At 41.0% G+C, this 11,051-nt stretch overlaps 1 non-coding gene across 1 annotated transcript; it reads right to left on the reverse strand.

Moving 5' to 3' along the window:
• Positions 7,527-7,597, reverse strand: TRNAG-CCC. Its single transcript has one exon. It is a non-coding gene; the product is annotated as a tRNA-Gly (tRNA).

Here is an 11,051-nt window from a genome sequence, read left to right on the forward strand (position 1 = left end):
ATAACTTTAGGTACCGTTTGGCAAAGAGTTAAGTGAGGGGTTAAGGTGACTTAACCCCTTATTAACCCGTCAAACACAAAAAAATCTATACAATGGTTAAAGTGAGTTAACCCTTCATAATTTGGCAAACATAAAAAATATAGAAGGGTTAAGCTAACTCTTCTAGAGGGATTAAAATGAGTTAACCCCTCAAAATGAGGGGTTTACTAATACTCATATTTAGAAGGATTAAGAGTTAACCCTTCTAATTATAAAGAAAATAGTCAAAATCATTGTTATTCCCAAACACTAAAACTGATCACAATGGCTAAAATAAAACTTATTTAACGGATTAATAATTTAGTCATTCGGATTATCAAATGGTCTAAGTACATTAATCATTCTCTTTAACCCATCTTCATTAACCCTTTGCGATGTTCTGATAAAATGTCAACATAAAGAGAATCTTCTAATAAAATCTCAAAGCAGTTTTGTAATACTTTGTATGCTTAAAGAGAGTTTTTAGGTATTTTCGAAATTACGGGGGGCATTTGACAATCCTTTAATGTTAAGAGGGTTTCTCTTAAATTTCACCTATTGATTAACTTAAAAGTTTCTAGGAAGTTTTTTCCGGCAGAAGTCAAAGGGCATGTGGAAACTCACATATGTACATACGTAATAAAGGATGTCATCTTCGGCTTGTTTTGTTCAAAACTCAGAGCATCTTCAACAGCTTCTTCAAAATTTTCTTCAAAATGGGGAAGCAAAAGTCATATTCTCCAACTAATTTTTACACCAACTCCAACAGCTTCCCCATTTTGAAGAATCAATTTTTTCCTCCAAAAATTTGGAGAATGCTGCAGATTTGGGGAAGCTTCCCCATTTTTTCTCCTCCATCCCTATTTTGGGGAATGAGATGGGGAATCTGTTGGGCCAAAAACCTAATTAAATTCTCCAAAAGTGAGAAATGGGGAAGCTGTTGGAGATGCTCAGTTATGATTAATTTCCCACATTCGATACACTGTTTTAAGCACCAAGAACAAAATATCTCAATATCTCATAATTAGCTTGTTTTATGCTGAACTCATTTACGTATCTCAAACATCACCAGCTACGTTTTTCTAACTCTTGATCTTTCTCACTTTGTTAGTTTCTTGAAGGTTGTGTAATATATATGTAGGGCCGAGAGGGGAAAAGGACAAAACTCGTAAGTCACTCCTAAATCAGATTCGAGAGTGAAATTTTGATTACACAAGTCCAATCGCATCCAAACCAATGATTTCTGTGGTTCTCTCGTGTCGCTCAAAATCAAATGTTCGAGTTCTACCGCTTATAAGTTCAAATACATCGTGACTTCCGTTTAATTGAAAATTGATTTAAACTTTATTCTCTATAGAACGTTGGCAAACTGGAATTAGGCACGTGGGCTGTGTTGTGCCTTGAGCAACCAAAACAATCGCCGAGAAAAATAAACAACCAACCAAAATCAATAGCACAAACAATCAAACACCAGTTTTACGTGGTTCGGCAAGATGCCTACGTCCACGGGGCAAGGAGGGGGGAGTTTTCACTATTAGAAATCAAGAGGAACAAACTAGGGTTACAAATCTCTCATAAACCCTCAACAATCAACTCTCAATCTCTCCAATTGCTCCTAGAATAGAAGCCCAAAGAAAACTCTCTCAATCTGCTCAAATTCGTCCTTGCTCTTAACCCTAAAAAACACCCAAAGGGTATTTATACAAACCCAAAACGAAGCGGGTCTGAAAACAGGCAGCCCAGTCCAAAACAGCGTCGGTCGACCGGACCGGTCGACCGCGATCAATTCCGGTCGACCGGCCCGGTCGACCGACCAGCTCTCAGTAGAAAACCCAAACTCCAGAGAACCGTCGGTCGACCGCACCGGTCGACCGATCTCCTTCCAGACGCACAGGAAGCCTTGTGCACGAATGCGGTCGACCGGGCCGGTCGACCGCCACCCTGACAATCTGAATCCTGAGCTTATCTCTTCAAATCTCCCCCTCGACGAAGTTTCTTCCAAACCTGAGCCGACACCGATCAAACCAATACCTCAACTGTTGCACCCAGTATGCCATGGCAACGGACTCATGACAACGGACTCCAATCACAACACGTCGAGATCCAAACGGGAGTGCGAACACTCAACCCCAAACCAACTGTGTCTACTCACCAAACAACTGAGCCTACACCGACTACACCAAATGCCTCACTTGCTGAGACCCAAATGGGAGTGCGAACACTCTCCCCAAATGTCGATGTCGCTCACCAAATCGGCTGCATCATAAAGACTGCCTACGTATCCTCTTGCCCAAGGAATCAAGCCTTCACGTAGTTCACCATATGGGCCTCCAAAGGCCCTCAATCCAACCTGCGGCTGATAGCATCATCAACGACCCCAAATTGAAGCGATCCGAACACCTCCACCTGAGATGTAACAATGGCCGTATCCAAAACATATCCATCAGCTGCATCCAAATCAACTACCTCATCATCTGCACCCATAAATAAATGACTCACGCTGTGCCACCTCAGCTGGAATCCCAACCAATGCAGAATGACCTGGAGTACGTGGAGAAATCCCCACCCAATGTGGAGTAGCATCAACCTCCACCCGCTGCGATATCCCTCTGACCTGATCAATTGGTTGTTGGAAATTTGCAGTAAAAAGACAATGAAAGAAAATTTGACTTGTATTCTCTCAAAATCGATTACAATTTGGATTCCGATTACAAAAGAGAGGAGAATGAATTTGATTCTCCCCTTTGTTTAAAACTGGGTTCTTCTTGGTAGCGGTGGAGTGCCTCCTTCGATTGATCGCGTCGAACTTGCTCTCCGTTGACGATCCGACCGTCCTATCTCACGAAACCGATTGAATTGCTTGATGAATTCGGTTTAGAACTCTTGACGAGTATAAAGAACTCAGAACGAGTTGAAAACTCTGACAAGAGTTGTTGAAAACCGAATGTCTGGTTTGATGTGATTAACTTGCGTTGCAAGCTAATTAAGAACTCTTAACGAGTTTAAGAACTCAGAATGAGTTAAAACTCTGTAACAGAGGTAACCTTTCTGCCCATACACCTCCTCCAACTGTTGCGGACTACTAGGTCTTTATACCAACGGGACTTGGTTGCAACCCAAATATGCCTAGTACAATCCCCAACATAGGAAACAAAATAACGATTACCTCCCGATGATGCCTCCTCGGAAAGCCCCCAAATGCCTGACTGAACACCTCCAATAAGACCTCTCGATCGATGGATAGAAGTGCTGAACTCCACCTCGGTCTTCTTGCTCATACCAATGTGCTCACAGGACTTCAATCTGCAGGTCATAGCACTCCTCAACAATCTGTGCACGGTATAACCAACAATATATCCCAGCACCAAACAATGCCACAGTCTAGCCATAGAAGTAGTCAGCGCCCTATCAACTACCGTGCTCCCAAGTAGATAATACAAGTTACTCCGCCTGACTCCCTTCATCACAATTATGGACCCCGATGTGACCTTCAAGCGAGAATCCGCCAAGATCACCCTATAGCCTGATGCCTCCAATACCCCAAGTGAAATGATGTTCTTCCTCAGTTGAGGAACGAACCTCACATCAGCCAACTCCCGGATCATCCCGTCACTCATCCGAATCCGAACGGTACCAATACCACCAATAGGGCATCTGTGATCATTACCCATGAGAACAGCATCCCCTCTTTCCAACTCCTGAAAGCTGGAGAACCAATCCCTTCTAGGGCATATGTGGTAAGTAGCACCAGAATCCAACATCCACTCGGTGGAGTCGGCAACATCAACTGACGGAAGAGCTGGGCACGAATAGCCCGAAGAATCTGAATCTGAATCTGAAACATCGCCACTAGCCTTGGCAATATTCACCTCTGAAGCTTGAATAGCTTTCCCTTTATTCTTCACAGCTTGCAATTTTGGGCATTCGGCTTTCCAATGTCCATCCTCTCTACAAAAGGCACACTGATTCCTACCAACTGCAGGATGCCCCACTCTAGACTGCGACCTTCTTCCACGGTTTGGACTTCTAGCTCTTGCAACCAATGCACCAGCAACCGGCTCGATGGAAGTCTCCTTGTCCTTCTTTCGAAGTTGATAATTCACAAGGGCTGCGGTGACCTCACTATACGAAAGTGATGCCTTTCCATTAATAAGAGTGAGGACGAAGGTCTCATATTCCTCGTCGGGCAAGGAACTCAATAACAACAATGCCTTGTCCTCGTCTTCAACCTTGACATCTACATTCGCCAAATCTGCAAGTAGCTTCGTGTAGTGGTTCATGTGATCACTAATGGATGTCCCCTTCTTCAATTGGAAGCGATAAAGCCTCCTCTTCAAATGCAAACGATTTTCGATGCTCTTCGTCAAATATTTGCCCTCTAGGACCTCCCAAATCTTCTTTGCCGAAGTTTCATTCATCACATCATATTTAAGGTCTTGGGTAAGGCAAGACCTAATCACACCACACGCCGTTCTATTCATCTTATTCCAAACCTTTTCATCAACGTCGGCCGGTTTTCCGTCCAACTCCAATGTATCTTCCAAATTTTGCGCATTTAGCGCATCCATGACTTCGCATCGCCAAAGTCCAAAATTATTTGTGCCGTTGAACTTTTCCACATCTATTTTCATAGAATGTATATTCAAACTTTGGACGGCCTTCACACCAGAAGAACCCTCCCCACTTTTATCTTTTTCAGCCATATATCTCAAAGCACCACCAAACCAATGCGGAAACAAACGAGAAATAGATCCAAATTGAAAAAGACGAGATTTTTACTGAAAAGATCCCACCTTTATCACCAAACGAAGCCCTAGATGAACTTCCAAAGCGATCTACTCCTCCAAAATAGCCCAAGCGTAGCCCGGAGCTCTGATACCAATTGTTGTGCCTTGAGCAACCAAAACAATCGCCGAGAAAGATAAACAACCAACCAAAATCAACAGCACAAACAACCAAACACCAGTTTTACGTGGTTCGGCAAGATGCCTACGTCCACGGGGCAAGGAGGGGGGAGTTTTCACTATTAGAAATCAAGAGGAACAAACTAGGGTTACAAATCTCTCATAAACCCTCAACAATCAACTCTCAATCTCTCCAATTGCTCCTAGAATAGAAGCCCAAAGAAAACTCTCTCAATCTGCTCAAATTCGTCCTTGCTCTTAACCCTAAAAAACACCCAAAGGGTATTTATACAAATCCAAAACGAAACGGGTCTGAAAACAGACCCAACTCAAAACCGCAGCGGCGGTCGACCGGTACGGTCGACCGCGATCCATCGCGGTCGACCGGGCCGGTCGACCGCCCACCATCCAGTAATCAAACCCACAAACTCCAGAGAACCGTCGGTCGACCGCACCGGTCGACCGATCTCCTTCCAGACGCACAGGAAACCTTGTGCACGAATGCGGTCGACCGGGCCGGTCGACCGCCACCCTGACAACATGAATCCTGAGCTCATCTCTTCAGGCTGATCATCAATAATTGGGCTCTATTATAGTCCCTCAAGTTGAGCCCCCAAAATGCAAGCATGTTAGAGCATCTCCAACAGTTTCCCTAAAAATTTCTTCAAAATGTGAAAGCAAAAGTCATATTCTCCAAATTATTTTTACTCCAACTCCAATAGTTTTTCTATTTTGAAGAATCATGTATTTATTACAATAATAAAAATACTCTACATCCCTATTTTGGAATGCTCTTATGCATTGAAACTGCCCCCATGGCTTTTTTTTTGTAATTACGGATTTTGTTTTATATTTATTTTCTCCTCCATCCCGTTTTGAAGAACGTGTTACATTTATGACAAAGCTCTCCCCAAATATTTGAAGAATGCCCCAGATTTGGGGAAGACTCCCTTTTTTTTTCTCCTGCATCCCTATTTTGGGGAATGGGATAGGGAATCTGTTGGATAAAAAAAAAGCCTAAAATTCTCCAAAAGTGAGAATACTAATAAAATAGGAAAGCTGTTGGAGATGTTCTTAACCAAGCCAAACCCAAATTCCAAACTAAAATATAACAACAAAATAAATGTGAAGGTTTTGGCCTCACTTTTGTGCTCCCTCTTCCATCAATAATTGAATTTGAACATTTCGATTATTACGCTAGCCTCGTGGATGCACGTATATTTCGCTGACATGGGCACATGACATTCAGCAAAAAAAATGAGGCTTGCAATTTGTACTAAACAAAGTCTGCGCTTCTTCATTCCACAAATCAAACTATGCCACCTTTCCAAATTACCCATGCATTAGGCTGTTCGATTCTCCAAGCACAAATGGTTGGCTTTGCGGCCTAGTTTTCCCCTTTTGCTTTGACGGGGGGGCGGGGTCGAAAGGCGGCGCCCTGGGTTTGCTGGTTGTGATCAAATTGTATGGACGGAGCCAATTCAACATCAACAGGCTTTGTGTGATTTGCGACCCTTGTGAGGAGAAAGGGTTTGAATGTGGCTTATTCCAGTCAAACGTGGTGCCGGTGAAGATAAGCAACCTGCTCGTTTGAACAAGAACGCAATTTCAATGTGTTAATGTGTTAATGTGTGTTTCCTCTTGCGTAGATTTTTTTTTTAAAGGATCGTCTTGTGTAGATTTAGAAGGCCCGAACCGCGAACCAACTTGGCCGGGCCGGGCCGGGCCTTGACAAGCTAGGCGGAGGACTCTGTTCCTAAGGCTAAACTCAGTCCGGTCCATAGCCTTTAAGGGGTTAGGCGTGGTCCGATCCGACCCATGATGATCCATCCCAGCTCACGATGGTCCGGGTTGTGGGTCATCCCGCGTTCTTTTTTTTTCTACTCGATTTTTGAGAAAAATAGTCCGTACCAAGGTTACGCATGTGGTTCCCAAATTTAAGACAAAACACTTTTTCAATACATAATAACTAAAATATTTTCAAAGTTTTACATGTCAGAAAAGTTGAATAGTAGTGTAGAGTAGCCATCTCGCATACGACATAGACATGACCAAAAAAGGTAGACGGTTCATAGTATGAAACTGATAGCTAGCCTTCCTTGTAAAAAATGGAAAGAGTTAGTTGTGAGTCCCTTTACTAAATCAAGCCTCAATTGTAAGGGAAAATGTTCAAGAGTTGGTTATGTTTGAAACAACATTATACTGGTATTTAAGTAGAATCAAGAGAAGACAAAGCAGACGCATCAAAAGCAGAAAATTAAAAAGTATTGCTACGGAGACCCAAAATATGGGACCAATGTAGGGGACACATCACATGTCCCCTCCCTTTGTCCTATATTTTGGGTGCTTAAGTCATTTTTCAAAATTAAATATGTGTACTCCTTGATCTAATAAAGAAGAAAGGCCAACACGATTGATGGGATATGGCTTATGGGCCCTGGCATATGGGCTCTGGGCAGAAATTAAAGGAAAAGGATCTGCGCCGGGTTGGTTTAACAGTGGGCAAGACTTCCTCCATTCGACTCGTAACAGCGTGTCATAATTACTGAAAAAGCCACCCGACTCATAACAGAGTGACAAAATTGCTAAAAAAACAAAAACAAATGCGCATCCAGGGAATCGAACCCTGGTCAGTACCGTGGGAGGGTACTATGATACCACTACACCAGATGCGCTCGAGATATGATATGCTATTTGCTTATAACGAGGTAATAAGAATTAAAACTAATTAGATCGCCCCTTCGATTTTGTTGAGTATGATTTGACGTAAAAAGTGGACGATGAACGGTAGAGGATGGATATTTGGAAGTGAAAAGTAAGTTAAGGAGAGAAATTAGTCTTAACTCCCTCTTCAATATGCATTTCATACACTTTCACCAAAAATTTTTCTTGAAACAAATATTTATTCATTCTCAAAATTTTTGACAAATTTTTAAAATAGGCCCCTTCAGAAATTTATTTTTAAAAAACGACTCATTTCAAACATATTTGTCATTTTGACTCAGTTTCAACCGGGCCTAATTACTACATGGACTAGTGGGGAGCCATATCTTCACAGGATTTAAAATCTCGTGAAGTTGCATACCCTAAACATGCATAGACTGTGTGCATGTTCCATCTCTAATTGAGCCTATAAATTTTACAATCCAAAACATGTTGTATATAATGAAATTTCCGCCTCATTCACAACAATATACATGAAAATCCAACCATAAACATCAAATTTCCGGCATATATACTGAATTAGAAAAATATTCATAAAATTTAACCATAGATCAAAACAATACACGAGAAAATCACATATATAAACAAAAATTGATCCGCACAAGCAACAAATTTGAACAATCTAACCATATATATTCTTAAAATTCATAACCATATTATAAATTTCACATACATCCTAAAAGTCCACCCCTCCTTCCTCTCCTTCTCTTACCCCTTCCCCTCACTCTTCCCCCTTGTCCCTGCCCCATCTGTCCATGTTGATGTGCCTCGATGATCTGAGTATTTAGTTGTGTATGTGGCTGAGAAGTGTAAACTCCATCATCACGCGCCGCACTTTGAGAAGTGCCGGTTCCGTCGTCACGCGCTACCCTTTGACCAGTCCTATGTCTTCACGTATACACTTTACCAAGTTGGCGTGATCTGTCCTCACGTCCTTCAAACTCGTCAACATTATTTTTATGGAACACGTTTGCTATTCCCTGTCTAATCCTATTGAAGATCCTAACAGTGTGGATCCTGAATCTCATTAATATGCTCATTTATAGCAACCTCAATCTCATCAAAAGCATGGATCTGCGTTTTAATCAATATATACACAACTTAGAAAATAATATATTGACAAAAAAGGATTGTCGTTTTAATTTAGTTTAAAAACTTACATAATCCCTCTCAATCATGGCACTAAGGATGTAATTATCTATCGGTGGGCGTGGTACGCATCCAGTTGCTAGCTGTGGGTCGCGTCCTATCTATCTACGTGTGATATTCAAATCCAACGCATATACGCTGTATAACCATCTGCTAGAATTCTCTCGTTCTGTATGAAATTCCACCTATTATTTCACCTTTCTATGTAGGCCGCATGGAATATGGCCCAGTCTGTACGATACGATGTCATCTGTCGCCTACGATCGATTTGCTCAATAGGATCCGACACATGCTGAGAAAGAAGAAATTACCGTAACACATGATCTGGGACATGCATCTCTACAATCTCTCAACATATCAACCGGGACTCTGACTCTCCACAAAGTAGCGCTATCTCTACAGATAGGTGCAAGGGTATGCATATCGAGATCTGACAGAGAATAGAGCGTCCATTTAAACTGAAATTAAAAAAAAACTCGTATCAACATCTACAGAAAAATTAAAATATAAATAATGAATTGAGTTTTATATTTATCTGTTGGTGTTGGAGGCCATCAAGCTCATTTCTTGAAAACTCTATATGTCTAGTCGCGGTTTTGTTGCGTTGTGTTTTTCATTTGCCTAAACTTGACATTTTTATGGCCCACAAACGAAGTGCATGAATCAATTTCTCTTTACTTTCAAATAGATCGCCCTGTCTGAATGAAAAGTTCTCGCCTTGTGTATCATCATTTAAATTAGTGCTAATATTAGTATTTTTATTGCGGAGTCATCAATCCATTCTTCCATGAAGTTCATCAGGCGACGGATCCTCTAACACGACATAGTCATTGTTAGGATAACATCGGTCAATTAAATGGTTGTCCCCTTCATCATGACCTATCAAACATGTCATTCTATTAATTTGTAAGCAATCCTCTTCGTCATCATCCTCGGATTTGACACTTGCCTTATCATCTTCTATTGTCACTCCTGTGGAAAGCATTATATCTTGATGGGTGTCGTGCCGTTATCATCAAAGGCATTTGAAGTGCCCACAAGTGAAGGATCGCTTAAGTATTGTGATTGTATCCATCTTATATTCTGTTGCGGAGACAAAATTCTGGTGGAGTCAACTTCAAGGTCCTCCAACATGCGAGAGTATATTCTATCCTGATTCACCGATTTGCCCAAATTTCTGTGATGCTTTTTAATAAATAATTCCACCAAACGTTTCTCGTCATATAATATTCCAATGAGACCCATATCGTAGTCACTTGAAATTTAAATGTCGCTTGTTCTGTTCCCCATAACATGATAATTGCAAATCACGTTGAGGTGACACTCACGTGGATTGGTTAATATAAGTTTGTGTAAGTCATTAACCAATCTATCGAAAGTATACGATTTTGATATAAATAACGGTTTCATCACACCTCCTTCATATACATGCATATCATTCTCGAGATAGTTAATCTTCCCATCATATGAACAAAGAATTATGATTCGATCGTTCATTGTTACCTCTGAATAGTAAAAAAATTCCAATGTCAATATTATACGAAAAACACAAAAAATATTATTTACAATTAACTTTTACAATTTTTCCTGAATTCCCCTCTAACTTCATATGCAAATTTCTTTATTTTTATTCACAAAATTCATAAAAAATTATTACAAAATCTAAATTTAAACAAGTTATTAGCATGAAATAGTGAGAATGTGTAAAAATTTAGGAGAAACAAATAAAAAGGTTTAAAGATTTTACCGAAAATTTGTCAATGCCCTAAATTTGATATCCAACGAGCTCCGGTAAACTCCGGCACTTTATAGCCCTGAAAAAGGACGGCGACGACGACGGTAGCGGGAGATGCATCTGGTTTGGGGGCGAAGGAAGAAGAGAGAGAGAGGGGGGGGCGCGCGACGTGAAATGAGATCACGTGAGAGGGGAGCCACGAGATTTCAAATCCCGTGAAGTTGCAGGCCCATTTGCCATAAAGCTTTCGTTCTCTAGAAGTGGTACCTGCAACTTCACAGATTTGAAATCCCGTGAAGTTTCAGCTTCACGAGACTTCAAATTCCATGAAGATATGGCTCCCCATTAATCCATGCAATAATTAGACCTTAAACTTCACGAGCTTTTAAATACGTGAAGTTTTCAAAGTTTTTTCGCCGTTTTAACCTAGTTTCAACCAGGTGGTTAAAACTGGATCAAAAATGACAAATACATTTGATATGAGTCATTTTTTGAAAATAAATTCTTAAAGGAGTTATTTT

The sequence above is a fragment of the Asparagus officinalis genome, chromosome 8 (assembly GCF_001876935.1).
Source record: "Asparagus officinalis chromosome 8, Aspof.V1, whole genome shotgun sequence".
NCBI classification, from domain to species: domain Eukaryota; kingdom Viridiplantae; phylum Streptophyta; class Magnoliopsida; order Asparagales; family Asparagaceae; genus Asparagus; species Asparagus officinalis.